The sequence below is a fragment of the Montipora foliosa genome, chromosome 1, assembly GCF_036669935.1.
Source record: "Montipora foliosa isolate CH-2021 chromosome 1, ASM3666993v2, whole genome shotgun sequence".
Lineage (NCBI taxonomy): Eukaryota > Metazoa > Cnidaria > Anthozoa > Scleractinia > Acroporidae > Montipora > Montipora foliosa.
Window position 1 is genome coordinate 2,676,888 of NC_090869.1, and position 7,500 is coordinate 2,684,387.

Genomic DNA, 7,500 nt, shown 5'->3' on the forward strand with positions numbered 1-7,500 from the left:
CTTAGCTCACACGTACAAGAGTCCTGACAACCCACTGACAAGATCTGAAATATGTTTATGGCACAAAGAGAGATTCGTATTTAATTTGGTGTCTTTCCGAAGACAATGTCTCTAAACTTGAAAAACTGGCCAGTTTTTTCAAGTTTCAATCCATTTCCATCCTCTCCATCCTTGGCTGCAAACAACAAAGAACAGCTTCAGTGCACTTCAGTGGTTACTGGTAACAAACCTACAGCATTATTTTTTGGTTTTCATTGATACAAGGACGTCTTTTAGTGCTTTGAAGTTTGACTAAAATTCCGTGACACAGCCCCTGCATCTACGGCAATAGTCAGGCTAGAGTTTGCGTCTTCACCGTGAAAACTGGAAGAAACTAGTTTGATATCAGCTCATTCGATATTCGTGCGCTAATTGTTATCAACCAACCTCTCAAAAGATAGGCGAATTAGGGTAAGAGAATTCATGATTTTGTGACGTCGGGCGCCTGCCGTTTCCCGTTGGCCATAGGGAGTTTAAGATCTATGACGCGACGGCAACGAAAACGACACAAACTTTGCATATTTAATGAGCAAAAACAATAGCTTTGCACGCTGTGCACGTTCATTTTTCATTTTTGTACATTTCTTTCACGTTTTCGGGAAATCTACGACGTGAAATGACCAATTCTCAAGTTTTACGGAGACCGTGAACAAAAGGCAGCGAAGGTGAATTTTCTGTCGTAGATTCAATACCGCACCTCCTAATTCAGTTCCTGGAGAGTTACACTAGGTTTTAGAAGTTAGACAAGCTGACATAACGACGAAAAAGATTAATAAACCTGAACTTGCAATTTTAACGTTACCGTCGCGTCGCAGATCTTTTTAAAAGAGGGCTTAAGATCTACGACGGCGACGTCGACGAAAACGTCACCTCAAAATAGAACTTTGCTCTAGTAAAAGTATTTCGCGATTATTCCATCTCGTTCACGTCGTACAATGTGGGCGAAGTATCCTAAAAATAAATTGGTACGAGCGGTTTCAGACTGAAAATAGAGCATCAAAGATTCTCTGTTGCATGCTCACGTTGTCGTCAAAACCTAAAATTTAGTGATTTCACGTCGTCGTCACGCAGAGAACCGCAAAAATATGAGCTAAAATCCGTGCTGCACGTGCAGCACGATTATTTATGCTCTTTTAACTAATGATATCATTGTTTTGTGGCGTTTTCGTCGTCGTCGTCGTCGTCGTAGATCTTAAGCTCCCTTTAAACTCCCTCATTTGACGTAAACGCGGCGCTCGATCTCTCAATTGGATGATTCGTCCCTTCGGGAGACTAATGTTATTAGTGAGAGAAACAGCAATTGAAAAGAGGTACTAAGTATGACGCATTTTAGTGTAGAAATTCAAACTTGTATTCGGCATTTCACACATTCAACTTAGCTATTCAAACCTTTAGTTTGAAAATTCAACAATTCAAACATTCATTTCCGTAATTCAAACCTTTAATTCAAATGAATATTTGAATTGTCGAATTGAAAGTTTGATTGACATGCATTAGAGAACTGGAGGTTGGAATGTTTGAATTGCCAAATTGTACTAGTGAGAGAAACAGCAATTGATTTGATTTGCGTTACTGAATTTGTTGATTTACGCAGTTTACCGTCAGTGTCCCCAGTTAGCGCTCCCGCACTAAAAGACTTGGCACCAAGAGTGAATTAGATAAGAGTGTTGATTTATCACTTTGCGGCCTTGTCCCAGCACAGCCACAAATGGCTGAAACAAACAAAGGGACGCCAGTTTTAACCAATCAGAAGATGCCATGCCACACGTGACTGCTTGTGCCATGTTTTTTTTCTGGGACATGACAACTGAGTCTCGCGATAATGAGTATTCTAAAAATAGCCTCATTTGTGACTGTGCTGAGGATCCCACCCACCCCACCCATGCCATAACAACACTCATATCTAATTCACTCTTGTTGACACTTAAATTAAGTTCCTTTCCTTCCTTCCCTTCCGAATTGGACGTTTGAATTGCGTGTTTGAATTTTGACACTACTTGCCATACTGTGCAACGCGGTTGATGCTTGCTCGGTTGGTTGAGTATCGGGCTTTCTTGCGGGAGATCGCGGGTTGAAAATCCCGGAGGAGAAAGTGCAGGCTTTGCAATTTCATCTGCAACTGGTTCGACTTTCAAGTCTTCTCGGATAAGGGCTTTAAAACGTAGTCCCCGCATCACAATGCTTCCCATTAATCAACACTGTGGTACGTTAATTAAAGCGCAACGGGTACACACTGTTCGCCTTGAGGAGTAGAGAAGGAAGACCCCCGGTACTGGTTGTCTATCTCTCCGAGAAATGTAAAACACCATGAGACTGCTGTATGCGTTACTTGCGTTTTTTTACACAATTACCACCAGGAGTCGGTTTTGAAATGGTTGCTAACACGAGTTGAAAAAATTAGTTAGCTCTCCCGTTTGAAGTCCTTTTGACTCTGAAATCCTGTCACGAAGCTTATTCTGTTATTATAGTTAATTTGCTTTTTAGGGTTGCACGCCTTTGTTTTTTAAGTTGTTTCCTTACATTTCTGTTGGAGTACTTTTTTTGGTGTACACATCAAGTTGTGAAATTGACGATGTGGTTTACCCAGCTTAACCTTCTAGCTCTTCTCGTGTTTCTTTGGGGGTGCAGGGCTGTCGTCGTGGTGAGAGCACTGACTCCCCACCACTTTGGCCCAGGTTCAATTCCCAGACTCGGTGTCACATGTGGGTTTCGTTAGTTGGTTCCCTATTCTGCTCCGAGAGGTTTTTCTTCGGGTTCTCCGGTTTTCCCCCTCCTGAAAAACCAGCATTTGATTTTGTTTGCGTCAATTTGTTGATTTCAGTTTACAGTGTCCCAAATAAGTGCTCCAGCGCTAGAAGATTCCGTTATTTCCAGATGAAATAAAAATTCTGTACAAATGCTGAAAAAAATAGTTAGTAACTATGGACTGGCAGCTTGCGAAACGGTCGTGACTGGAGTGCAGGTGGGACACCTTATGATAATTACATAAATTTGCGTTAGAGTAGTAAAGATGTTACATGCTTATATCAATATCGCCCTGATGACTAACCAATCTTGAACAAATGCTTAGGCTTTGAGATTGCAGATTAATAATACTTACACTGTAAAAGATGCACTTTAGGCGCACGGAACGACTGGTTTTCGTCTCTTGTTTTGGCCCTAAAGTTTATTATGTATTTTGCAAGAGTGGATGATAGCCTCTCTTGGTATTTCTCATTCGAATTTCCCAGATAGTCTCCCTATGTGCATATCCTTACAAGGCACCTTTCGCGCTTGCCTTGCTTGTAGTGCATTGCTTGCTAGCTTTAGATACTTGAAGAGCTTGAGGTGCTTTGCCTACTTGAAGTTCTTTGCCTTAGTGCTTGCGTTGCTTTGCTTACTTGAAGTGCCTGTTTAATTGAGATAGTTTGCTTGCTAAGGTTGCTTTCCTTGCTTGCGTTCACCTTGCTTGCCGTTGAAGTACTCGGCCTGCTTGAGGTGCTTTGCCTTCTTGAAATTCTTTGACTTAGTGCTTGCGTTGCTTTCGCTTGCTTGCAATGGGCCCTTTACAGCTGGCGATCACATGACACAGAAACCACCATACTGAACAAATGTTTTTAGGCCTATGGTTAGCTTTTATGAATATTTAGGATACTTTCTGTATTGGTAAAACAATGACCTGTGGCTTGTGGCCTGTGACCTATAAAAAATACCAGCCATAATTTCCACCTCTAGTGAGGGTTCCAAGAATAAGGAAAAATAATAGTGAAATGTATTTGGTATCACTTCTTGTGGTGAAAGGATTTTTGGGGATAGAGAGGCTGGTAACCGTTAACACCATAGGGGATTCTTTACTGTAGTACATGTACAACTGTCTGGCTTTAACCAGAGGAGTGTCACTCTTAATTTAATAAATGGTTTACTCGTTATGGATTGCTGGCCTTTTTCGCTCAAAATTGGTGTCCATTGTTTTTGTTACAAGTCTAACATTTACTTATCTCCATTGTTTTCTAAACCAAAACCAGTAGATGTAGTTATTAAAGGCATCAATGAATATGCCATTAATTTTTTGGCAGTTCATATATATATTCATTTATTTGCATTGGAATTGTTGGTGCCTCGCTGTACAGACATTGTCAAGAGATTTTTAAACATAAAGAATCATTGAAAAAGAAGTTTTGAAAGAAACAGTTTTACAATGATTTGCCATTACCAGTAGTTTTCACATTGTTCCCCACTCATACATGTAGGCTTTTGAAGAGGATCTTCGTTTTGATGTATTAGATCTGGTATGACCCTGGACTAGCTAAAATTAATACGGACTATGAGTTAATGTAGGTTGTTGCTGGATTAACACCCCATGTTTTTTGTTACATATCAACAGGCAATATTTAATTCTATGAACAGGTAAAGCTTCATTGCTTGGTGTCTTCATATAGTACCTACCCTCTGTTTTAGAGTATTACATATAATTTCCTGAAGTAACTACATTGCCTGCCAATATGTGAGAGAATTAACTTTATTCCCATAATATGATCAAGTCTTTTAATGATAATGCGACCTGGCACTGATCTTTCTGAAGAAACCTTCCAAGGCTTCCAGATCACTCCATTTAACAAATAGTTAAGAACAAATTTTGTTTTTTCTGTTCCCAGGTGTAATCTTAGTTCTTACAATAGTGCTTTTTCTGTTATTGCACCAAATTTGAGAATTGGTCAGCAAGGTGATATTGGAGAGATTTAAATAGCATCATGTTTACGTGAAATGTCAAGGCGGCTGCTTGTTCTAAAAGCGACAAAATTCCCTTATGCTATTAGTCTTCTCTCTGTTTTAAGAAGTTGCTCCATAGCTGTATAGATAACAGGCAAGGAATTAGCTAGAATCAAACAAGTTTCTTTGAGTTTTGACAAAACGCAAATCTCAGCCAGATATTTTTCATTTGCCATAAATGCGATTCTAAATCTCTCTATTAGAGCCTACACACCATTGTCAGCTTTTGAAGTCAAGACTTAACTTTTAAAAATAACTTATATGCAAAGCATTTCTTTCAGTAGCCGTACATAAAGTGAGAATTGTAAAGTAAATAAAAATTGACTAGTATGTGTTCTCAGAGAAAGGTCGATCTATGCCAATTCACAGACTAAGATCTCTGTTAACTTCATACTTTAGTAACAAAACAGTTATTTAACTGTTGACCTGTCCTAATTATCTTGTAGCCACTTGGCCTCTGGGATGACGTAAATAATGTTGGCTTAAGGTGAGAAACCATGGTTTGAAAAATATAATGAAATGAACAGTAAATAATTAGTAATGATATGAAAACTTGAAACAAGGCACGTTAACCCATTTTAACACCTCATGGACCCCCAATCGGCAAGTAAGTTGTCTGGCTGTTGGGGAAGGGTTATTAATTAAAACGGGACATACCGGTAGTTCTTTAGTTTACCTAGATGTTGTTCAATCCATTCACACCTAAAGCGTCCTTAATTGGCAAGTAAAATCATGTGGCATTAGTCGGGCATCTGGAAAAGAAGGAATCTGGAACCGGATCCGGAACAAGAACCGGAACAAGAAAGGTTGATGATATTCAGGTGTTTTATTTTAGCTAAAAAAGTTGTATGTTTCATTACATGCTTAAAACTGCAAAACTGATTTTTACGGATTTGGAGTATTAAGCACTGGCGTCACTCTTGTTTTGAACGGCTCAAGTTACGTCAATGATTGACATTAGGACTCCTCCTTGTCCCTTGCTGGCGTGGGAACACAGATGTTACTGAAGTCGTGGATGAAAGGAGTCCAGAAAAGGAGAGTAAAGCAGAAAAGAAATTCACCTTATTTATTGAAATAAATTGTTAAGGTAAACAACAACAAACCTCGCCTTAAGATCTCACCGCAATGGAGATCAAGAAGAAACAGGGATGCAGGTTGCGCTTGCCTCCCACCAATGTGGCCTGGGTTCGATTCCGGACTCATGGCCATATGTGGGTTAAGTTTGTTGTTGCTTCTTTATTCTGCTCCGAGTGGTTTTTTCTCCAGGTTCTCTGGTTTTCCCCATCTCCTTAAAAAAAAGACCAACATTTCTAAATTCCAATTCGATAGGATGCAGGACCTCCCTGAAAACCGCTTTCATGTGAGTGGAGCTTCCTGGGTAAATATCACTAATTATTATTATTATTATTATTATTATTATTATTATTATTATTAACATGGAAAAGGTGAACATACATTGCAAGTGTTTCCAAATGATTTAATTCTGGTTTGGATAGCAATTTTGAAGCGTGTTATAAGGTATTTTCTCACCAGCGCTGCCCCACATAAATTTTGCAACTTCGATTGGCCTTTGTTGCGGTTATAATATTCATGAATATTATTAATATCATACCATTCGGAAACACTTCTTATGTGTGCTCACCTGTCCCATGTTTCTTTTACAGGCACCCCATGCTCAGTGTGAGGGAAAGCCAGCTAAAATATTAGGATTTGTATACAGGGAATCCGGATAAAAGACTTGAGAAGACAATTATATGAAAAAATTCTCAATTGAAAAGCCTAACCTTTTTGCCATTGTGGGTCGCTTTCTTCATGTGTGGTTTTTTTCCGTATTTGACGCCCTCGATCTGAGCCATTTTCAATTCCTCGGTTGACAGCTAAAACAATAATTATTATTCACTTCAGGCTTGGTTAATATCGGTGAATAAAAACCGAGACGAAGTCGAGGTTTTTACTCACCGATATTCCCCACCGCCATCGGCGAATAACTGTTGAATACTGGCAAACAAACGATCTCATTCGCGGCAATAGATCTTTGGCAACAAATCCCAATAAAATATGTCACTTTAAAGATCTGAACCCATTTGCTTATTCCAAAAGTATCAAAAATTATATCTTGTCTCATCAACATTAAACATTGTCAATTTTTCTTGTAATTTTATCCCTCTTCTCATGTAAAGACTGATAATTTTTCGACTTCAATGAGATGGAGGCAAACTAGATAACTTCGCGGTTTTTTTAGCCTTCATTCACTAACTTTTGCCATTGACACCTTCTAATGCTGTATATCCTTACATTTAGTTATACAATTTTTGAATTGTAATAAGGAATAGCGAAGATATCGCTGACGTCACCTATTGTCATTAATGTGGCAACCAGTCAGCCTTATTGTTCCTGTGCTTGGACATTTGAATAACAAAAGCAATGTTTGCAAAAAGATATCATCCCTATAGTGTAAAATAAAGTGTTATTGTGTTGTTGTTCGACTTTTTCTCGCCCTCGCTACAATTTCACTCGTCCCAACCCACTGAAAGCCTGGAACAGGCTAATGTTTAGGGCAATAGTTACACAATACGATCTACACTAGGAATTATCTACAAATGGTGTTTTTATAACCATCTCTTTCCTCGTTGTTGCAAGCTTTCACTTTTGGGTTTCTGGGTGTCTTGAACAATTCCTTGATTTTCCCTTGACCCACACTGGCTGTTTGAA

At 39.0% G+C, this 7,500-nt stretch overlaps 2 protein-coding genes across 2 annotated transcripts in view; both read left to right on the forward strand.

The window, feature by feature from the left end:
- The window catches only part of LOC137993521 (uncharacterized), a 520,905-nt gene that overhangs the window by 352,706 nt on the left and 160,699 nt on the right, over positions 1-7,500 (forward strand). The gene's annotated exons all lie outside the window — the stretch shown is intronic.
- The window catches only part of LOC137995578 (dehydrogenase/reductase SDR family member 1-like), a 95,767-nt gene continuing 93,504 nt past the window's right edge, over positions 5,238-7,500 (forward strand). The window contains exon 1 of the mRNA XM_068841125.1: positions 5,238-5,275. The gene's annotated coding sequence lies outside the window, so the exon portion shown is untranslated. The remainder of the gene's footprint in view (positions 5,276-7,500) is intronic.